The 25,364-nt window shown below is 35.3% G+C and overlaps 1 pseudogene; it reads right to left on the reverse strand.

The window, feature by feature from the left end:
• Window positions 1–316: 316 nt before the first annotated feature.
• Window positions 317–25,364, reverse strand: part of LOC123233459 — a 63,580-nt pseudogene continuing 38,532 nt past the window's right edge.

The raw sequence follows: 25,364 nt of genomic DNA on the forward strand, positions 1-25,364 counted from the left end.
CTAGGGAGGGAGCACTGAGAATAAAGCATTGAGACATGGATGGAGCTGAACTTGGACATGGTCAAAACCTGCAAGACACATTTACTATGGAACTTTGCCCCACTGGACTTCAGATTTCCTCATATATAAAATGCTCTGAAGCTATGATTCCTTCCTATCCAAAAGACTAGAGAGAGAGAAGGGAAAAAACAATCAGCTCTCATTCAGTTTTAAGACACAACTTATGGGCTTCTCCTGGGGCAATTTAATGCTTCTTTAGTAGGATATAAGATGCTGAGGGCATTTCATCCTTGAGAAAACAATCTTGGGTTGCCATTTACTGTAGAGTCAATTCATCCAGCTCTGTGCATCGGCCATTGTCCAAATCTTTGAAGTCATCCTGTGCCAGCACCTTATCACCTTCATTCCTAGGCAATAGTTCTTTGGAGGGTATCTCTGCCTCAGAAAAAGTTCCCTCATGAGTGGCCTCACTCTTCTTGTCATTGTTCTTGCCCTCTGTGCCAGGATTCAGCTTCTCTGAGATTTCATTGAAACACCCCAGCAGGGATTCAATGTTGTACCTAATGTGGGTAAGTTCTGTCTTGATGTTGTGCAGTTCAGTACATTTCAACTTTAACTTATGTGAACTGTTGGAAGTGGTGGAGTTGGCGAGGAGTTTGACAGGCAGAATTACTTTGATGGGCTGAATGAGAGGAATGGTGACCCATGGTTACTTCACAGGAATCACCTCTGAGCCTGGAGAGAGCCTGCCCCGGGGCTTGAAAAGCTCATAGGAGGCAGAAACTGTTCTCTTGAGGTCTTCTGGCCTGTTAGGTCTAGGTTCTTCAGCCATATTGATGTCCAGTCTCTCCTGGCAGCACCCACACATTCTTGCCCAGTAAAGATGTAACCCTTGTCCACAGAGCTACATGGCTGTTCTTGGAGAAGATGGTCTCTACATTTACATTCTTCATCATGACTGTGTTTAAACTCCAGATGAATACCTGAAAGTTGAGAGACTTGGGCTCAATTCTTGTTGGTGATGTTGCTTGTGCCCATTTTCAGAGGAATAGAGATGATACAGCAAAGAAAAATTATGAGCAAAAATACATATATTGCACATGACTTTTACAGTGAATATGAGAAGTATAGTACAAACTTTCTGATGCAAAACACAAACTTTTACTTCCAGGACACATTGCCATTTTTACTGTATAAGGTTTTAGTGTCTTTTTTTAAACCCTTACCTTCCATCTTAGAATCAATAGTATTGGTTCTAAGACAGAAGACCAATAAATGCTCAGCAATGGGGTTAAGTGACTTGTTCAGAGTCACACAGTTAAGAAGTATCTAAGGCCAGATTTTGACCCAGGACCTCTGTCTCCACGCATGGCTGTCTTATCCATTGAGCCACTTAACTGTGCCCTTGTACCTTTTTATTAACTGGACTCCATCTATTTTTTTTCATAAGGAGGTTATAAAAAATATTCTCATTATCTTGGCCAGGTGTCAAAGGTTTGGAAGTAAAGTAGACTGATGGGAGAATGCTTTTATTACAAGGGAGTTCTTCTATGTTTACAGTATATACTTCTGTGTGAAATGCATGCTGTGTTGTATTGATCATGGCAAAATTCCTCAAAGTCCCCAATGTGACATCTGTATATTCTATCCTAACTTCAGTAGGATTCCTTGCATAATTCAGCTGTGTTTGTTGACCCTGAACCAACACCTAAACTTTATAACTATTCATGGACGACTTGTGAACTGTTTCTTGTTGGGAGTTTGGCTTCTTCCCTCAGAATGAGTTTATAGTTCAGGCACTGACCTTGATTCAGGCATAGGCTCCACTTGGGAGAGGTAAAGAACCAATCTGCTAATGACTGCTGGCCCCAATACCATTTGCCTCTTGACTCCTGTTCTCTTTGGTCTGTACCTTATTTCATGGTCCATTGCAAATGTCATGCCTGTTCATGGAGGTGATCTTTCTTTACCTCTCCTCAGAGGTTTCTTCCATCCTAATTTTCTTCTGGTTTATATTAGCTTTAAAAATCTCCAGCAAGTTAGCTCAATGATAAAAAAAAATCAGTGCCATAATTAACTTCATTTTAAAACATGTAATTATATTTAAACTATGTTTAACAAACAATACTGAAATTGGTCTTTATGCTGCACCTATAGCACCATGAAGAGCTTCCACTTGGAGTTCTTCAATCTGAACCATTTTGTAGAAAGAGATAATCACCCCCAGATCTTCTACCTAATCAAAACTTACCCCACTGTGGTAGATAATAGGGAGGCTTTTCCCCCTTTCATTTATGTTCCCATATCATATAATTTCCTCTTCCAAGAGGCTTCCAAAGGCCACAGTTAACAAAAAATCCAAGTGAAAATAGATAATCATAGTTCATTAATTTGAAATGTTATCACTCTGGTTTGAAATGAGTTTCACAAAACTACAAAGTTCTGGAAAGAGATGAGACTTAATTTTTTGTCACATTCTTAGTAGTTTAAAAAATCAAAGCATATTTCCTATCATAGATTGGCATAAAGTTTGGGCCAAGAAATTGTGTGTGCTGAGCGGATCTAGACTGCCAGAACACACTGGGGGATAATTACTACTATGGGCCTTTTCCTTGAAGGGGGTCAATCAAATCAGAAGGCACTACACATGTTTTATATATGTTCATATTCCCTACCAGAAGCTTTGAAGAGATTGTGAGTGGTATTCTACAGTTTATTATTTTTGTTGTTTGGTCATTTTCAGTCCTGTCTGACTCTTTGTAACTCCATTTGGGTTTTTCTTGGCAAAAATACAGGACTAGTTTGCCATTTCCTTTACCAGCTCATTTTACAGATGAGAAAATGAGGCAGAGTTACATGACTCGTCCAGAGTCACACATCTAGTAAATGCCTGGGGCTAGATTTGAATTCAGGAAGTTTAGTTTTCCTGACTCCACTGTATCCACTATGCCACTTAGCTGATCTACATTATATTATATTATTGTATAATGAAGATTATATTCAATTAAAAAGTTTTCCTTTTAAAAACCTTTTCCTTCTATCTTGGAGTCAATGATTTGTATTAGTTCCAAGGCATAAGAGTAGTAAGGGCTAATTAATGGGGCTTAAATGACCTGCCCAGGTTCACACAGCTAGCAAGTGTCTTGAAACCAGATTTGAACTCAGTACCTTCTATCTCTAGGCCTGACTTTCAATCCACTGATCACCTAGTGGCCATTGTGAAAAGTAATGTGGTCAGAAATAGGGTTATGAAGACAAAATTGAAAACAGACCTTGTCCTCAAGGAGCTTATACTCTAATGGGGATGGCAGGGGATGATTCCTGAGAAGTTAATGCAACATATACAAAAAAGATAAAGCCAGGTGGATTTTTTTGATAAGGGGGACAATTGTGGAAGGATTAGAGGGACTATTACTAGGAACATCAGAAAAGTCCCCATGTAGCAGACTGTACTTGAGCTAAGCTTTGAAGGAGCTCAGAGTTTTAAGAAGTAGAGCTATGTAGGATCTTTGAGTACTGTAGTACATTAAGATTACAACCACAAACTGTTCCTTCTAATGTCCACAGTTCCCAGGAAAAGGAGAAAGGTGGAGGAAAGGATAAAAAGTAAAAAAAGTTTCCTTAAAAAAATTGCTCAAATGGTGGATTTTTGTCCCAAAAGTTGGGCTCTTTGGGTTTATCATAGACTGTCTTGCTGATGTCACTTATCCCAAGTCTATTCCACTGGTCCTCCCTTCTGTCTCTTAGTCAGTTCCATATTGTTTTGATGACCACTGCTTTGTAGAATAGTTTAATATCTGATACTACTAGGTCACCTCCCTTCACGTTTTTTTTTTCATTATTTCCCTTGATATTTTTGATCTTTTGTTCTTCTAAATGAACTTTGTTATAGTTTTTTCTAATTCTATAAAAAGTTTCTTGGTAGTTTGATAGGTATGGCACTAAACAGGTAAATTAATTTGGGTAGAATGGTCATTTTTATTATGTTAGCTCTTCCTACCCATGAGCAATCAATGTTTTTCCAATTGTTTAGATCTAGTTTTAATTGCATGGAAAGTGCTTTGTAGTTGTGTTCCTATAATTCCTGTGTTGGTTTTGGTAGATAGATTCCTAAGTATTTTATATTGTCTAGGGTGATTTTAAATGGTGTTTCTCTTTCTACCTCTTGCTGCTGTGATGTATTAGAAATATATAGAAATGCTGATGATTTATGTGCATTTATTTTGTATCTTGCAACTTTGCTAAAGTTGTTGATCATTTCTACTAGCTTTTTAGTTGATTCTCTAGGATTTTTTAAGTAGACCATCATATCATCTGCAAAGAGTGATAGCTTAGTCTTCTCATTGCCTGTATTAATATCTTCAATTTTTTTTCTTCTCTAATTGCTACTGCTAGTGTTTCTGGTACAATGTTAAATAATAAAGGTGATGATGAACATCCTTGTTCCACTCCTGATCTTATTGGGAAGGCTTCTAATTTATCCCCATTGCATATGATGCTTGTTAATGGTTTTTATATATACTGTTTATTATTTTTAGGAAAGATCCTTCTATTCCTATACTTTCCAGCATTTTCAATAGGAATGGGTGTTGTGTTTTGTCAAAGGCTTTTTCAGCATCTATTGTGATAATCATGTCATTTTTGTTTGTTAGTTTGTTGATATAGTCAATTATGTGGATGGTTTTCCTAATGTTGCATTCCTGGTATAAATCCCACCTGATCATGATGGATAATGCTCCTGATCACTTGCTGGAGTCTTTTTGTTAGTATTCTATTTAAGATTTTTGCATCTATGTTCATTAGGGAGATTGGTCTGTAGTTTTCTTTCTCTGTTTTTGGTCTGCCTGGCTTTGGAATCAGTACCACATTCATGTCATAAAAGGAATTTGGTAGGACTCCTTCTTTATTTATTATGTCAAATAATTTGTATAGTACTTGGATTAGTTGTTCTTTGAATGTTTGATAGAATTCACTTGTGAATCCATCAGGCCCTGGTGATTTTTTCTTAGGGAGTTCTTTGATGGCTTGTTCAATTTCTTTTTCTGATATTGGATTATTTAAGTATTCTATTTCTTCTACTGTTAATCTAGGCAATGTATATTTTTTCTAAATAATTATCCACATCACTTTGATTGCTATATTTATTGCCATATAATTGGGCAAAATAGTTTTTAATGATTGCCTTAATTTCCTCTTAATTAGAGAAAATTTTCATCTTTGATACTGTTAATTTGGTTTTCTTCTTTCCTTCTTTTCATTACATTTACCAGTACTTTGTCTATTTTATCTGTTTTTTGGGAAAATTGGAAAATAATATGGGAGAGATTAGATTTAGATCAACATCTCACATCCTATACCAAAATAAATTCAGAGAGGGTGAATGACTTGAATATAAAGAAGGAAACTACATAAAAATTAGGCAGACACAGAATAGTATACTTGTCAGATCTCTGGAAAAGGAAAGATTTTAAAACCAAACAAGAGTTAGGAAAAATTACAAAATGTAAAATACATAATTTTAATTATATTAAATTAAAAAGGTTTTGTACAAACAAAAACAATGCAACTAAAATCAGAAGGGAAACAACAAACTGGGAAAGAAATCTTTATGACAAAAATCTCTGACAAAGGTCTAATTACTCAAATATACAAGGAGCTAAATCAATTGTACAAAAAATCAAGCCATTCTCCAATTGATAAATGGGCAAGGGACATGAATAGGTAATTTTCAGATAAAGAAATCAAAACTATCAATAAGCACATGAGAAAGTGTTCTGAATCCCTAATACTTAGAGAAATGCAAATCAAAACAACTCTGAAGTATTACCTCATACCCAACAGATTGACTAAAATGACAGCACGGGAGAGGAATGAATGTTGGAGGGGATGTAGCAAAATTGGGACATTAATGCAATGCTGGTAGAGTTGTGAATTGATCCAGCCATTCTAGATGTCAATTTGGAACTATGCCCAAAGAGCACTAAAAGAATGCCTGCCCTTTGATACAGCCATACCATTGCTAGGTTTGTACACCAAAGAGATCATAGGGGAAAAGACATGTACAAAAATATTGATAGCTGCGCTCTTTGTGGTGGCAAAAAACTGGAAAACGAGAGTATGTCCATCAATTAGGGAATGGCTAAACAAATAGTGGTATACGCTGGTGATGGAAAACTACTGTGCTCAAAGGAATAATAAATTGGATGAATTCCATGTGAACCATAATGACCTCCAGGAATTGATGCAGAGTGAAAGGAGCAGAACCAGGACAACATTATACACAGAGACTAATACACTGTGGTAAAATTGAATGTAATGGACTTCTGTACTAGCAGCAATGCAATGACCCAGGACAATTCTGAGGGATTTATGGAAAAGAATGTTACCCACATTCAGAGGAAGAACTACAGGAGTGGAAACACAGAAGAAAAACAACTGCTTGAACACATGGGTTGATGTGGTCACGATTTGGATATAGAATCTTAGCGACCACCCTAGAACAGTTATCAATAATATGGAAATAGGTCTTGATCGATGACACAGGAAGAAACCAGTGGAAATGTGCATCGACTACTGGGGGCGGGGGGTGGGGGGAAGAGAGGGCAAGAACATGACTCATGTAACCATGGAAAATATTTTTCTAAAAAACAAATAAATAAATGAAAAAATAAAAATATCCAAAGAAAGGGAAAAAAATCACTACATTAGTTGGCAGCAGGAGAAAGTCAAATATACAGGTAGGTCCTTCAGTAATTTAGTTCTGTTTATATACTGTGGCATCACACTGTCATTTAAAATTATTTGCCTTCAAAACGATAGAATATTTTTGGCCCCATGGGAGAGAAAAGAAGCTGTGGTCCTGACTCTTAGAACTTATGGCTCAGCTTTTCTGAATGTCTTTGCACATGATTCAGTAAAAGCTCTCTGCACATTAATAGGGTTGAGGATTTGTGAAGAAAAGTTAACTCTTTCCTATGAAAGATGATGGTTCAAGGCCAGAAAGCAGGAGTTAAGAAGATAAAGAAAAAAGAGCAAGAGAGAAGAAAATAAACCTCTATCAGAGTCTCTTGTTATAAAGGACCTGAATTTGATAGTAGAAAAATTCTCCTGGCATCTGATCTCTCTTGAACTGGGCTTTGCAATTCTTTTCAAAGGTAGACTAGGCATGCTCCATGCTTCCATGCTCCAGCTGTGGTGTCAGGTTCATAAGTTGAAGTCATAGCTGGAACTTATTCTAATATGAGAGCTGGGAAAAGAGTTCTCCAGCATACCTTTGCTGATTCATCCTGCCCGGCTCCAATTGTTTCCTTTACTCAGTAAATCCCTGCTACTTCTATTATGTCCCTTGTGTAGTGATGATAAATAAATATATCCTAAGAATTATGATAACACAATTCTGTATCATATTCATTTCTATGTATTATAATGCTATTTTCTAGACATTCTTCCTTAAACAGTTGGATCTGAGATCTCATGGACTTTAAACAGGGTTCTTAAACTGGGATATGTGAATTTTAAAAATTGGTAATTCCATTTCAATATAATTGGATTTATTTTTAATCTTAAATATTTTAGATTTTTAAAAAGATAATTTTGGGAAGAAATCCATAGACATTACTAGACTGCCAAATATATCCATGACACACACAAAAAATTAAGAATTCTTGATTTAGAAGTTCCTTCCAATGGTCCATATCATAAGTTATTGATGCCTATCCCGTATTTATGACTCATGGCCATGTCCCCATAGAAGTTCAACATGGGATTTCTATGCAATGTGTTGAACCGTTTCCTTGCTACTGATATTAGGAGTATACTAATGGTGTAATCTATATCTACCATCCCTTGCATTTGCCATATGAGCAGCCCTTTCCTTTTTTCTTGAAGAAATATTTTTTCCCATTCACTGAAGTTCTTCATTAGTAAGCAGGCACAGCCAGCTTAGCACCTCTTGATTGCCATTTACATGATATTTATTTTCTGTCCTCCTGTGACTGTTGAATTTCACGTCTCACTAACATAGCATATCATTTGTTCTGTGACTTCAGTTAAATAATAAACTATCTTCTTTAATCTGTACCTAGTAGGAATTTCAAAAATATTGATGAACTAAATGCTATGGTTTTCCTCAAATCAATTCATTATAAAAATTAAGAATTTAAAACTAATTTTACTTGACCCCTTATAGATCTATCATCAAACAAGCTATATAAAGCCATATAGCCATAACAAAATGAACCTTGAATTATTATATAAGTAGACATGTATGAATCAATAGTTGGTCATAACGTAACACATTCTTGAAGGTATAGCAACTAGGTGGCTCAAAGGATAGAGGGATGAGCAAAGAGTCAGGAAGATCTGAAATCAAATCTGGTCTTAAATTCTTACTAGATATTGACCTTGGACAATTTACTTAATCTGTATTTTCCTTAATAAACTGGAGAGGGAAACAACAAACCACTCCAATATCTATGCCAAGAAAATCCCATAGAAAGTATTGGAATGTCATGGTCAGTAGGCTCACTAAGAGTCAGCCACAACTGAATAACAAATGATACTAATGACTAAAAACAGAAATGAAAGAGTATCTATTGTTCATATGAACCAGATTAAAGAAACAGGAACAGAACACTTTTTAAAGAAGGTATAGAAATCCATTCACAAGAGGTCTAAGGCAGGATGGAGAGATTTAGGACAGAAATTAAAGGAGAGAATATTATTTTGTAAGTATACTAATGTCTACCTAGACAAATGTAAGATATAGATAATGATTTCCTCATAGACATAACAAAACTGACACCACGGGAGGCTATTATTATGATGAAGGGCTTGAATTATGTTATCTTCTGACAGCCTCATTCTCAGATCAGAACATTTGGTATTATTGACTTGCCTTGCTGATAATTTCAACTATCAGAATGTGAAAGTGATGAAAGAAGTACTATAAAGATGGGAGAACTTCAGTTAGGATAGATTTTTTTAATGTTATAATCAATTGAAAGTAATTATTCTATAGCAAGTAGCTAGCATTTATTATTTTAAGGTTTTCAAACTGCTTTGCAAATATTATCCCTTTTGATCCTCACAACAACCATGGGAAATACGTATTATTATTATACTGATTTTACAGATGAGGAAACTGAGGCTGACAGAGCTTTAGGGAAATTCTAGTTAATGTTGGAGTCTGATTTGAACTTGAGTTCTTTGACTTGAGGATCATTGCTCTATCCACTGAGTAACTTAACATTTCCTTGCAATACCTTGCTAGATTAAGACCAAATTTGTAATATGGTATTGGATGATATATTTTAATAAGAGATTTGATATGCCAGAGTACTTCCTAAAGGCAGCTAAGATGGTGAGGATATCTGGAAACCAAGGTCACATGAGAAATGATTGAAGGATTTGGGGAGAAGAAAATTTAAGAGAGACATAATAGCTCTTTTCAAAAATTTGAAGGTTTATTCTTTGAAGAGAGAATAGATATGTTTTTTGTTGCCTTTAAGGATAGAACTATGACCCAGAGATTGAAGTTATAGGGAAGGAAATTTCATCTCAATACAAGAAAGAACTTTCTAATAATGAGAGCTGTCTAACAGAAGAATGGGCTGCCATGAGAAATATTGATCTCTCTGAAACTTGAAGCATCCAAGCAGAGTCTGAATGACCATATTTTAGGAATATTTTAAAAGGCTATTCTCCAGTTAGTGGGAGGATAGAGTAGATAACATAGAAAACCTGTTAGATCTCTGCCTAAGATATATGATTCTTTAGGTCTATTTATATTCTCAGAATGTTTAAGCTTACAGAGTAACAACTTCTATAAGTTTACTACCCATTGTGTGAATAACACTTCTATTTATTTGTCCTATATTTATCTCTTTCAAGCTTATAATGGTTCAACCTAGTTATAATGCTTTAGTATTAAAAAACAAAACAAAACTCTCTTCTATTCTGTTACTGATTTTATCAAGTGAATAGAAAGAAATAGGGATGTTTAACCCAGAAAAGGGAAGGCCAAGGAAGGACTTGGTGATTTTAAGTACCTGAAAGGCTAAATGAATATATTTGTTCTGTTTGATCCTAGTGCAAAGAATTAGAAGCAAAAGATGAAAGTTGCAAAGAGGTCACATTTAAGCTCCACCTCTGAAAGCTCTTCCAAAATGGATTGGGATATCTCAGAAGGTGCCTGGCCTTGGTGTCTGAGAGATCTTTAAACAGATTAAATGAACATTTTAAACTATGTTTTCAAGGGATGTTTGTTTAGCTTTGGGTTGCATTAGATAGTCTGAGTTCTCTTCCAACTTTGAAATTCCATTATTAATTGGCTTCCTTCTCTCTTACTACTTATCATCCAGTCATTTAAAAACTTTTTAGAAAATTGCAATTATCTATTATCCCCTCTATTAATTGCTGGAGATACCTCCCCACCAAAGGCAACAAACAAACAAGCAAGTATTCTCTCTGCCCTCATGGAGTCTGCATTCTAAGGGGGCAGATCACGTGCGGAAAAATATACATGTAAGATATTTACAGTGTAAATGGAAGGGAAACTCAGAGGGAGGTGCTGGAAATGCCCTAACTTTCTTATGCAGGAAATTTGAATTTAGTCTCTTAGGGATCCACTGAGGGCAGGAGAAAAGATAAAAAGGTAGAGAAGAAGAGAGGTAGAGAAAAGATAAAGAGCCAGACATTGGTTGTCAGTAGCCAATGTCTTTTTACATTAACTAGGTTTTTTTTTAAAGTCTTATAGAATTGTTCTGTGATTATTTTTATTGTTCTTTTCAGTACTTTACATATTCTCATTCAGCATTCTTTGAATAGTTTTGATCCGAATATTACAATTTTATATCATGGACCTCATACAAGGGGAATGTAATGCTTTGGCCTAGTTTCCCAATTCCTTCCCAATCCATTCCAATATATTTTGGCCAGAACAGAATTACTGGCCAGTATTTTCAGAATGATCTTTAATTACTCCCTGAGCTCTTTCCAAGTCATAAGTTTACATAAGAGATTATCATTATATAATTATTCAGTAGTGTCTTTTAAATTGTTTCCTTAAATGCATTATCATACACTTACCCATGCTAAATATTATCTCTTCTTGATTAAATCAACCTCAAAACTAACTGGTCCTCAATACCAAATGTTTTCATGACTCTTGCCTCCCTCTGATTGGAGAGGGTGGGTGGAGAGTGCTATCAGAGAGCTCCTTACAGATCTTCTCTTTAAGGAGGATGACCAGGACATAATTTTCATCATTTTCCAACAGGCTACACTTTTTTTCTGAATTTCATCATGCCCCCAAAACAGGTACCTCCAATACTGCCACTTTTTTGCTCCTTTTTATGTATTATTTCTCAAATTAAATTGCGAGCTCCTTGAGGGAAGGGACTATTTTTTTATTTTTTAATCCCTAGCTTCATGCAATGCTTAGCATATAGTAGTTGCTTCGGTTCATTGACTGACTATCCAAATAAAAAATGTAAATCTCATTGATACTTTTTCTTGGAGATCTGCAATTTTGTAAATGCAACAAATATTTATTAAGCATCTATTATTTTAAAAAAGGTACCACTATATATGCTAAGAAAAAAGTGAAATCATTCCTTTTATCAAGAAACACCCTATTTATTGCTTTATTTTTTAAAAGAGAAAACTTTGTTTTTAATGTGCATAGTCCAAGACAGTATGTTAACTAAGAAATGGAATTTGAATTCAATTTTAATGAAACCTTGTAGACAGCGAGGAAAACAAATAATGGTATAAACATTCTATAATTTTATTTAGAAACTTGGGAGTTTGTAACACATAATTTAAAAAAGCAGCATTTATCTTTCACTCCCCTCAGTATTTATAAATATATACATATACATACACAGACATCTTTTATTTGCGCTCGCCGTTAACTTTGTAGACAACCTGTATTTTGAAGAATGCTCATCATGAAAAAAGGAACTTATGAGATTTTGAGAGGTCATTTTCTTCAATAAAACTTTCTCATATATTATTAAGATAAGTAGGGCATATAAAAAGAGAAATACTCCATTCAGGGTCTTTTCTCTTCAAGAAAGAAGATTTTGTTAACCTTATGAAGTCCAAGTCTGTGGGATACTTACCCAAGGCAAATATGAATTGCCCTGGAACAAGCTTTGTTAAAAATAATCTGGCAAATTATTCATCAGTTCATTAGGTAATACTTTGCAATGAAAATTTTAACTAGGATGGTGCAGGGACTAAAATTTATACTATATGAAGATCGGGTGAAGGAACTGGGGATGACTAACTTAGAGAGCTCCCATTAGGATATGATAACTATTCAAATATTTAAAAGTGTGTCATATGGAAATGGAATAATTCTGTGATTTTTTGGAAGTTTTTTGTTTATCTTATGTGGATTCAGAAGTTAGGAGTAACCTAAATGGATGCACTTTAATAGGAGAATTATTTGTATCAACCTTAGCAAGAGGTTTCTGATGCTTAAGTTGTGGACAAAATGCAAACGAAATGACATGTGATAATGGATAGTGAGCTTGACAGTGGCTAGGTTGCACAGTGGTTAGAGTGCCAGGACTGGAGTCAGGAAGATATATCTTTGAGTTAAAATCTGGCCTACGGCACTTAACAACTACGCAACCCTGGGCAAGTTATTGAACCTCGTTTGCCACAATTTCCTCATCTGCAATATGAGATGGATGAGGAATGGCAAACCACTCCATTATCTTTGCCAAGAAGAAATGCTCTATGTTGTCATGAAGAGTTGGAACCAACTGCAAAAATCATTCAACCTCATCATGTCATCATTGAGTTCTTCATCACAAGAAGCTATTCATGCAGGGACTAGATGTTACAACAGGGCAGGAGTTCACATTTAAAGGAAGAGACCTCTAAGATCCCTTCCAACCCTGATTTTCCAGATCTTTGAAAAGCCATAATACTTTTAGAATACAGACTACAGAAAACAGTTACTGCATTGAATACTATTTGCATATTTGTCTAGTTACTAACCCAAACAATGGACTTTATCAGCATGTGGAAATTTTAAAAACAAAAACAGATTTAATTCCATAAATTGCAACATAATAGCTGGTATACCATGAATACATAGAATTTGACACTCAGGTCAATGCTGTGTGGTTGGTACCACATTTTATAAATGAGGAAGGTCTGATTCACAGAGGTTCAGTGATTTCCCCAAGATAAGATAGTAAGTTTCAGAGGCAGTCAGGATTCAAATTCTGACCCCAAGAAAAGTACTCTATCCTACTTTTTTATGCATATGATACACACAGCTGCCTGTTGCCAAACACAGAACAGAGAACTCCTCTCATCCTCTTATCGAAACCTTCCTCTCCAAACTGCAAGAAAACAACAAACCCACAAAATTAAATATGCCCCTGAAAAGCACTAAATAAACCCAGCAGGTTTTGGCAGTGTGATTGGTCTACTCACATTTTAGATGCACACACATGCAATAAATCAATTTCACAAATAATGCATGCTTGATATTACATTTAATTTGAGCAGGAAATGAGTCCAAGCCAATTTAAAGTTTCTCTGACAGTGATAAACAAGTATACTCAGCACAGAGTATCTTCAAAATATTCCCTAGTTGCAATATTAATTATGTATAATGAATATTATGACTATAAAATAGGAGCCGTCTAAATCCATCAGTTTCTGTCTTTTTACAGCTCATAGAGTCCTTAAGTCCATGGCAGAACATTGGGAAACTGTCTGGTTTTGACAATACAGAAAGTTTTATTTTAAATGTCAATAATATTTGAATCTATAGTTGTGATCAGATGAATACTTCATGCATATTATTTTGAAGTAATTTAAAATATATTTACATTTATATTCCCAAAACAATAGACATATAAAAATTAATTTATATGGCAAAATTTCCAGAAAATACATAGTTTTGAAACTGAGCCCAACCATCACATTAAACTATATTTTATGGGTGACTCTGTATAAGATAAGTGCTGTAAGATGCATTTCAACTCTTTTGAGACAGTGTCTTGTCATTTAGCATGCACATAGCATTCTAGTCCTTTGAAAAGATAAATTATTTGGCCCAAAAGGAGGTTAAATCATTCACTCATTTATTTTTATTGACTGCCGATTTTGCACAAGTTACTATGATAAATATTGTGGGGGTACAGGAGAATAAGATAAAGTCCCTCTCTTCCAGGGTGGCTTATGTTCTAGTATAGGGCATAAAATTAGTATGCATATAGAATTAAAGAAATATGGAACCTCTGAACCAGAGGGTACTTAAGAAGTCAAGTGACAAATATATTCCTAAATGAGAATTCCTTTTGTAAAATCATCAACTTATATTACTCTGATACCAAATAAGTTATAAAAATGCAATAAAGAAAGGTATAATAAGTTTTGGAAATTCAGAGGCAAAACAAATTACCTGTCTTGGCTGGAGAGATTGAGGAATGGTTCATAGATGAGGTCCCATTTGAACTTGGGTTGAATGCATGATCAGGCAGCAAGTGAATGAGTGGAAGGTCATTTTTAGACATAAGGATCATGTCAGAGACGGTATCATGAGAATCACAGGCGACAAGGCACAATGGACAAAGAGCAGCCTCAAGAGCCAAGACATGGGTTTAAATTACTTGGACATACTGTGTGACAATTAACTTAATACTTAACCGCTAAGTATTTTAGGCAACTCACTAAAGCTATAAGGTGAAAAAAAAGGTTCCAATATGCATTGCTAAAGGAGGGCTGCTCAAGTGGCTCATTTGTGAATTCTCTATATCTTTAAAAAAATTAACTACAAATTTATTTCCTTAATTAAGGCTTGATTCATGTTAGAGAGAATCGCCTTTGGATTTTCATTACCTTAAAGTTATCTCCTACCAGTCCCCCTGGAGTTCTGTCTCCAACCTTTTATAACTCCTTTGTAAATTAAAATGTTTTTTAGTTTAGTCTTTTCCTCCCATTTCAGAGTAGAGCTATTGTTTTTATTTATATTTTTTTCTATTTTAGTCCATTTCTTGATGTGAATTTCATAAGTGAACTTTTGTTGAGTTCTTATTTCTAATTATCAGGTTTTTTCTGGAGGTAGACATATACAGGTCATTCTTCAAATGATATTTCTATTGCTCTATAAAATGCTTTCTTCATTCTGTTTGTTTCACTCTTCATAATTTAATGTAGGTCTTTCCATGTTATTTCAAAATTAACATGTTCGTCATTTCATATTGAGCAGTAGTATTCCTTTGCAATCATATGCAACAACTTGTTTAGCCATTCTCCAGTTGATGGACATCTCTTCCATTTCCAGTTCTTTGCCACCACAAAGAGAGCTGCTATAAATATTTTAGAACAATTATTTTCTTTTTCATTTTCTTTGATCACCTTAGAAAATAAATCTAATAGTGATATTGCTGGGCCAAAATGTATACCCTATTTTATGTCTTTTTGAGTGTAATTCCAGATTGCTCTCCAAATTGTTTAAATTAGTGCACATGTTTCTTCTTCCAAAAACTGCCATATCTTTTGACCCTTTACCAATGGGGGAATAACTTATGTTCTTATATAATTGAAAAGATTCTTTATATATTTTAGAAATGTGACCTCTATCCAAGAAACTGTATAAATTTCCCCCCTAACTTACTACCTTTCTTCTAATCAAGGCTACATCAGCTTTATTTATAAAAAGAATTTCAATTTAACATATTCAAAATTATCTGCTTTATATCTCATAATACTTTCTATCTCTTTTTTATCCATAAATTCTTCTCTTATCCATAAATCCGGTAGGTAATATGTTCCATGTTTTTCTAATTTGTTGATATCTCCCTTTATACGTAGGTCATATGTCCATTTTGGCCTTATCTTGGTAAATGGTGTAAATATTGATCTAACTTTAGTTTCTGCCATATCGCTTACCAGTTTTTTGAACAAATATTGCCAAATAGTAAATTCTTAATCCAAAAATTTGGATTTTTACCTTTGTCAAAAGCAAGGTTACTATAATCTTCTGCTGTTTGTTGTATGTATGTTCTTATCCACTTTTCTCTTTCTTAGATAGTACCAGATAGTTTTGATCATTATTGCTTTATAATATAGTTCAAAACCTGCTATTGCCAAATCTTGTTCCTTTACATTTTTTCATTAATTCTTTTGATATCCAGAAAGTGTCACTTCTCTTTGCCCAAATCATGTTGCTTATTCTTTATCGCCTTTCTTCATCAAATTAGAACTTTGACTCTACTCCTAGGGATCCTAGACTCTAAAAAGTGAACTAACTCCTTATTTTACCAGAAACAAGGCCATCACACCATTTCCTGGCTATTGTCAAACTATGCTACCGGGCTTATTCCCTAACTTTTTTTTCATCTTGCTTTCCAGTATTTCTTTTTATGTATTGCTTTATACTTTTAGAATGTAAGCTCTTTGAGGGGAAAGACTTTTATTTAATTTTTTTTGTATTCTCAGCATTTATGTGCTTGAAACATACAAAGTGCTTAACAATTTTTCATTGTTTCAAATTGTTCAATGCTTTTTCATTCACTCAAATCTCCACCCAACCATACAGTATCTGAAAAGTGATGATCCTACCTCTGCTGGAAGACTCTAGTGAGGGAGAATCCCAAAGTTCCTGTACCAGTCCATTCTATTTGTGGAAATTTAATTATTAGTGTACTTTTCCTTATCTCAAGCCTAAATTTTTTTTTGCAACTTTAACATAATACTCCTAGTTCTAGGTTATATGAAGTCAAACAGATTAAGTCTAATACCTCTTTCATGTGAAAATCCTTTAAATACCATAGGTTTCCTAAATCTTCTCTTATCTGAGCTAAATAACCCAATTAATTTCAACTATTCATTACATGGCTTGACCTTGAGGCTGCCCTACTTAGTTCATCACTGTCCTTTCTAAAACATAATACCCAAGAGCAGCAAGTCATATTTAAGTTACTTAAGAATTTAATGATCAATCATTAAAGAATCTATTATTTGTTCAAAATATGGGTGGTCCCTAGAATCACCCTTATTTTAAACCTCAGTAGACACTCTTCAAGATTTTCTGTGATCAAAAAAATATTTGTCAGCCAGAAGCCATCTCAGTGATAATCACCTCTGAATTTTGCTCAAATGCTCTTTGGAAGATAAATATAATAGTCTTCCATTTAGTCTTAATGTGAAGGCATTTTCTCTGGACAAAACATCTCAATGTATTCACAATCATTTACTCATGAATTCAATAAGAATTTATTAGTACCTGCTATATACTAAGTACTGTGCTAAGAACTGGGGAAACAAATAGAAAAAGAAACCAGCACTCAAGGAGTTTATATTCTTTTGGCAAGAAACAACATATATAAAAATAAGGAAATACAAAATACATGCAAAATATGAAGTAAGGTCAATGAAAGGGATATTGATGAAGGGAAAAGGAATCAAGAAAATCATTGTGTAGAATATGTCACTAAGGTGTAATGTGACAGAAGTTCTAAAAGTTCTAATATTCTAAAAGGAAGAGAGGAAGGGCATATATTCTAGGTATGGGGTACAGCCAGGAGAAAATGGAATGCTAAATACAAGACACAATAGAGAGCTTAATTTGGTTAGAGAAGAGAGTGCATTAAGTGGAGTAATATGTAAGAAACTGGGAAAAGGCAGGTTAAAGACAAGCTATGAAGGTCTTTAAATGACAAACAAAATTTGTATTTTAACATACAGCAATAAGGAATCACAGAAATTTCTGAGCAAGTGACTGACATGGTCATACTTTTGCTTTAGAAATATCAATTGGGCAACTAAGAAGATGGATTGAGGAGAGATGAGGCTGTTATGACAGTCCCTGTAAGAGGGTCTAGCATACAAGAGACATAGAATGAAAAGGACCTATTGGCAAGTCAAAAAGCATTTATTAAATTTTTACTATATGTCAGGTACTGTTCTGAGCACTAGGAATACAAATAAAAACAGAAAGAAAAACATTTCCTGACTTGAAGGAAGTAAATTCTAATGAGGAAAACAACACATAAAAGGGATCTGAAATCATTGTGTAAGATGTAGAGGGTGGGGTGTAGAGAGGAAGGTGAAGGCACATGGAATTGGGGCATGGAAGAGAAAGTCCAGTGGAACTGAGTCATCATTGTAGCCCGGAGAGGAATGGATCTTAGAGGTCATTTGGCTTCTTTTTCCTCATGTGTTAAAAGAGATGGTTGGACTCGTTCTAAGGAACTTTCTGACATTAAAATTCTGCCTACATTTATATCGTCTTCATGAGCTTAGCGTCACCTCCTTGTCAAGATAATGTATTTGAGAATTACTTCAGTGGAACCATTGGCTCATTGAATATCAGCTGAAAAGACATTAGGTATTATCTCATATAACTTACCTCCCTTCTACCCTAGCTCTTGCTCTGAATTTGGTAATTTAAATCAATAATACCTTTGCTTCTAGAAAGGGCATATTGATTGATTTGCCTAATAAATCAACTCTTCATCTCTGTAATTTCCAGGACCCAAGATTGACTTGTCTTTAGAATTTTAGAATTGCATTAGAATGCAAATTCTTTGTAGGCAGGTCCTGTCATTCTTTTTTGTACTTGTATACATTGGACTTAGTCAACAAATGAGAAGTGTACAATCTAATGTGGGGAACATGTAAATAATATATATGTAAAGGTAAATACAGAATAGATGGGATGTAACCTGAAAGGAGGTATCAGGAAAGGCTTCCTGCTGAAAGTGGCCATAAACCTGAGTCTTGAGGGGAACTAGAGAAAATAAAAGGGGGAGGAGAGGGAGCAGATCCTTTCAGGAAAGGAGATATGCAAAAGCATGGAGAAAGGAGATCAAATGTCCAGTAAAAGAAACTGCAGGTAGGTCAGGACAGACAAATTGTAAAGGTCATGCAGGGGAGTAAAGTATAAAAAGACTAGAACAGTAGGAAGGCACCATGTTAGGAGAATATTTAAATGTCACAATAGAGACTGTATTTGGGACTCAGGGAGCTATGTGATTGGGGTGGGGGGTGACATGGTCCAACAGAAATCTGAGAAAAATCACCTTGACAGCTAAGTGGAGATTGAATAGAAGAGGACAAAGACTTGATTGAGGGAAATAAGTTAAAAAGCTATTGTAGAAGTCCAGGCAAGACATGATGAGGACCTGCGTTAGGGCAAAGCACAATGTCTAGTTCATAGTAAGAGCTTAATAAGTGCTTCTCCATTCATTATTTTTTTCACCATTCAGGTATGTGAAGTGATTTGTTTAAGGTCACACTGGTAATTAGTGGCAAAACTGCTATTTGGACCCAGGTTTTCTGATGACCAAGCCAAGTGTCCTTCCCAAACTCCAGAATTAAAAACAAAATAACTGAGGAGGATTAATATGGCTGGTTACAGAACACAAGAATAACCATTTGTTAATAAATAGTTCCAAATCCATTTTTAGGGGGCAACTAGGTGTCACAATGAATAGAGCACTGTGTATTAAAGAAGACAAGTTCAAATTCAGCTTCAGGCATTTACTGTCTGTGTGAACATGAGCAAATCATTTAATCTTATTTGCCTCAGTTTCCTTATTTATAAAACGAGCTGGGGTAGGAAATGGCAAACCATTCCAGTATCTTTGCCCAGAAAACTTTAAATGGGGTCACAGAGTCAGACATGACAGAAATGTCTGAACACAATAAATTCATTTTTTAAAAGACATAGAACAGAGAGAAGAGACTCCTGCAGAAATGCCCTAACATATTTAATCAACTTGAATGCAGTATATATTTTTAAATACTTTGTGACTCAGTTTGAGATAAGAGTCTCCTATCAAACTATCAGACCAAGAGCTAGAACAAAGGAGAAAATGGGAATATAAATAAAGTTCCATGGTCTGTTGTAATTTCAACGGAAACAACCACTGGCTTCTGAAAAGCTAATTGTAGTACTGAATAAAAATGTCACTTTGGGCAATGTAATACTCATCCACCCTTCTGTGCTCTGACTCTACAGGATTTGGGACTGCTCAGCATCGAAAAGAATTTCTTTGCAAGAAAAAAATTGCAAAATGTTTATACTGCCAAAATTCAATTGTATGAATATTTGACAATTACTGAGCATATATACTTGCTAGATAATGTATCAACAATCCATCATTTTTTAATATTTTAATGACAAACAATTGTGTTCTATGTACTTCCTTTGGAAGAACAATTAATTAGTCAAATTTAGTACCGACAAAATACGACGTCTGGCAGTGATATTAAATACACACACATATAATATTAAGTGACCCACTTCTAAGCTTGTATAATAATTTGGCAAATCCTCTATTCTTAAGCCACAAAGTCTGTGCTAAAGTCCATTCTGTAAAATTGTGCGATTGCCTTGAAGACATTTTGCAAGATTGACATCATTTCAGTCATATTTAAAAGGGCAAGGAAATGAACATTACAACTTTCAGAGACTCATGAGCAAGCATACATATGGAAATGTTTCTGTTCAAATCTCAACACAGTGTATGATTAAGAGACACACTCCTGTTATAAATATAGTGCAATTCACATGGGACAAGGAAGCCAAAGCTTTGCAAAAATGCTTAGGAATACAGCCCTTTCTTATCAGTCAAATGAGAGGCTTCTCAAAAAGTCACCAAAAGGTTGCTTCTGAAAGAGATGCAAAATGCTGGGGTAGGCTTTATCTACACATACAAAATAGTTGGAAAAATACCAGTGGGTCGAACAAGGTGGGTTTTTTTAATTTCATTTTAAACAATCAGATGGAAGCCACTTGGTTGACTGAATTCAAGAAGAGACACTTTTCTCCCCACTCAGGTGTGTGTATGTATGTATGTGAGTTAGTGTGTTTCTCTGTGTATGGAATAAATATAACTATTCTGATAAAGACCATGGCACAATGATTTCAAAGTCTGCCTGTGTTGAGGAGGTATACACTGGATTTCGGAAAACCAACAGATAGGGAAAAGAATTTGAAAGTTCTTTGTACAGATTGAGAGACAGGACTAGACTTTCCCAGAGAGAATTTTAGAAATTTAAATCATCTCTGCTCACTTTCTCACTTGTCTCTTTTATCCCTTTTCCCTGTTCTAGAGATTTAGGCTGTTGTTTGATTGGTTTAAGGATTGAGTTTATCATGTGTCTTCTTGGCTTTCTGGGAATCCACCAAACAGAAACCTAATCACCATTTCTCTCTACCTCCTTTTCACCTAGACTATTAACTCTGAAGTCATTTTTGACTCTTCCTTCATTCTTGCCCCATATATTTAATCTATTACCCAAATCCTGTTGTTTCTGCCTCTGAAATCACTAAGAGAATCAAATCCCTCTTTTCCCCCCTTCCTCAATGACCTTTCTGTAGTATTTCATATCTTCTTCCTTAGAGTATTTAAATAACCTCCTAATAATTTCATTGTCTTTATGCAAGAATAAGTTATCTGTTCTCCAAATGAATTAATATAATTGACCAATATCAGTACCACTGCATGATTACTCTCTGACTAGAAATCTACATTGCAAAACAATTAATTGTAAATTCTTGATTTATCATATCTCTTAGAAAACTAGACTATTATTCCTTCCCCATTATCATCCTATTATTTCCTTGCTTTTGATCATACTCTCCTTTGTATCTGAAATGGATACTCTTTTCACCACCACTATCTCTGTGAGGATCTAACTCAAATACTACTTCCTCAGTGAAACCTTCTTTAACTCAAAACTTGCTCATATAAAAGTTTCATCCTTTCTTGTTAACACTTTGGCTAAATTTTTCCTAACACTTCCAGGTGACATCGTTTAGGATACAGAATACTAGACCTGTAGTTTTCAAGACATGGTATACTCACAGATAAGCCATTTAAATTTCAGTTTAAATTATTGGTCTTTTCCCTTCCTGAATTACTTGGAATTTATTTTATATATACTTACATGTATGTGTTCTTGCTCCTGATGGAATATAAGATCTCTAAGGTCAGGGAATGTTTCTACTTTTGTAATGCCACAGTCTAGCACAGTTTGTAGTATTCACTAACACATGCTTGTTAATTAAATCACCTTGATTTTACAAGGATAATAATACCTATGGTATCTACTTCATGGGGTTTTCATGAGCCTGCAATGAGATAATAGGATTCCTTTTAAGCTAGAAGAGATCTTAGAGGTCATTGAGCCCAACTCACTCATTTTGCAGGTGAGGAAATCCTAGCTAAGGGAGGCCACGAGCTTCTCCCAGGATCACACAGTTACCAAATATTTGAAGGGAGATTCAAACTTAGGTCTTTCTGATTCCAGTTGCCACATGGATCCAATATGCCATGGTATCTCTCTTTGTTTTTAATTTCAATCTCCTTCCAAATAAATGAAATATGAGAGATTTGTACTAGGAAGTGTGAAGTAGGGAAGGAAAAGATAGGATGAAGTATATGGTGGGAGCTGATTTTCAAATAGTGTGGGAAGAGGATATAGGAGGCCAGTCCATAAGGTTATAAGTGTACTTTGCTGTTTCAGGAAGGGGTGAGGAAGATGGTTTTTTTAAATATATAAGATATATGAAAAAAAAAGATTTTTGGAACAGTCTATAAGATACATCTCAGGTGCTATATAATTTTTATTATGAGCATCATTACTTTTTTCCTTACCGTCTCTTATATTACATTGCTACGTGTACTTTCTCCATTCCATTGTAAGCTCCTGGAGAGCAGGTTCCATTTCCTACAAATTCAAATAAATTTGGCCTTCTATTGAAAGAATATGTTTAGAACTAAAAGATATGTGATGATAACATGATGTAGACAGCTATTCATCTAGCTTCTTTTAATCCTTTTCCTGATTCCAGAAATATAAAGAAGGCCTTTATTAGATGGCTTAGTTCTTCAAAAAGTCAAAGAGAGAGGTGAAGATCTAGTCAGAGAACCATAAGATCAGAGATCTAGACAAATCTAAAGACTTTGAAATGCCTTCAATCCAATGTCCTCAATATCTCACAGCTTATGAGATTAGATCCAATTTAGGGTATGAATGAATGAATGAATGAATGAATGAATGAATGAATGAATGAATGAAAAAATGGCAAAACCCTATTCCTCTTGAATACATGTATGCACATGCACAATTCTTTGTTCCTCCTGTCTTATGCTCTCATTCCACTGTGATAATAACTATCTCTTCCTCTCCACCTCCACCAGACTTAGTCCCTTCAACAAGATACATTCCACTCCTTCTCCTTGTGTCGATTCTAGTTTTCCCTTCCCATCAGAGTCTGGATCTTCCCATGCTCCCCTGTGTATGCAGCATTTTTCTCACACTTGTCCTCCGTCTTACTACCTTACTTCTCCCAGGCTGCTGTATGCCAGCTCTGAATATACCAGCCCCTGTTGCTAAGCAGCTCTAACAGTGGCTACTTTCACATTGACTGCTCTGCCTTCAAACTCCTCAAAATTAGTCCCACCAGGATAGAAAATGACCCATCTGTTTCTCTGAAATGCTCCCTGCCAGCAGGTGATGTTGAGCAGGAATGAAATTCAGGTCTAAAACACAGCTTCACCCAGGAGTTTTCTGCTTTAAAACTCTGATGGGTTTTCTCCTTAAGCCAGAAAGCATCATTTACTTGGCAATCAATCCTGTAATCTATAAATGAACTGATAAATTGTGTCTCATTTTCCAGCTCAGAGCTATGTGAATAGAACACATACAAGTGACCTTTCCATTTCTACTCATCCACTTGTCATCCCACCTACTGTCTCTATCCTGTAATATTGGTGAGTTTCTCTTGAAAACAGCTTTTTTTTTGCTTATTTCTTCTCCCACCAGTATTTAATTCCACAATGTGTGTTGGAAACCTGCAGCTTTTCACCATTATCTGTGGTTACATTGCAGCTGGGCTTTAGGGAGCTTCTGGGTGTTTGGGAAATTTTTTGAAGCTATTCCCTGCTGTAGCTTGGAGGCAGCAAAGTCCTTTGGTTTTGAACCTTATGCTTTCTCAATCTTTGTTATAGGGTCTCTGCATACACACAGCATTCCTGTGATCACAGAATCACTGAATGTCAGCTGGCAGGAAGGGAATCTATCAACATAGAACACAGAATATTCAAGCTTGAAGGGATTGATATGTAGGACACAGAATGACAAACCCAGTAATCAAGTAACCAAGCTTATTTTTGTTGTTTTGTTTAGTTGTCTTCAGTCATATCTGACTCTTTATGATCCCTTTTTGGATTTTCTTGGCAAGGATACTTGCGTATCCTTTACAGATTGGCTACCTGCCATTTTCCATGTTACAAGATAAGCAAACTGAGTCAAACTGACAAATGACTTGCCCAAGATCATATGACTAGTGCTTAAGGATGGATTTCAATTCAGGTGTTCCTAACTCTATACCCATCTCTACCCACTGTACTACCTCAGGTGCCCATTAAAAGTATATTAGAGTATAGAACATTGGTTGTGACAGCTCAATGTTAGTCCTGAAAGAAACTTAGAAAACAGAATATAAAAACAAGAAGGACCTTAGAAACTGCAAAGTCCAATTCCTTTATTTGACAGATGAAGAAAGTGAAATCTGGATAAAGGAATTTGTCAATGGTCACACAGTTAACATGACAAAAGTGGGTATTTCTGATGTCTAGTTCATTCTATGCTCATTCCAGGGTACCATCTTGCTTCTCCTCCTTTGAATGTTTCCCAGTCAATAAAAGTTTCAGAGCACATATAAAGCATTTACAAAAAGCAGTACATTCCAGATGTGGACTTTTTCTTTTTTAAATTTCTTTTTATTAGAGACACGAAAGCTCAGAATCACAAAATTCTTGAGCTAGAAAAGGTCCATAGTCCATTTTATACTTGAAAAAGAGTCCCTACTACAATGTCATTCACTAAACAAGAACAGTAATTCAGTGGCTCCTCAGTACCAGATAAATCCCCAAGAGTTAATCACTCAGGCTTTATTTGGAGACCTCCATTGTGGGGGCAGCCATAACCTCCCAAGGCAGCCAGTTTCACTTTGGGCTCACTCTAGCTATTAGGAAATATTTCATCATATAAATGTTGTTTCTAAATGTGTGGGCATCTAATAGGAGGAACTCTTAGGTTTTCCTTAAAATTAATACCTGAGTAAATACCCATTCACCCACCCTAGTGTGTTGCTATTTAAGGCCTTCCCTCCTCCGCATGATGATATTTTAAGTTTATTTCACAGGAAGCATGATATTGGCTCAGGGGAAAAAGAAAGCCTGGGAAGAATGTCAAAGCCTCACCCACCCCCACCCCATTTGAAGTGTTTGTGAATCAACTAGCAACTTCCTTAAATCAATAAAAAGCTTGACTATGTTTTTTACTCAATACCACGTTATTTTTAGATGTCA

The sequence above is a fragment of the Gracilinanus agilis genome, chromosome 2 (genome assembly GCF_016433145.1).
Source record: "Gracilinanus agilis isolate LMUSP501 chromosome 2, AgileGrace, whole genome shotgun sequence".
Taxonomy (NCBI): Eukaryota; Metazoa; Chordata; class Mammalia; order Didelphimorphia; family Didelphidae; genus Gracilinanus; species Gracilinanus agilis.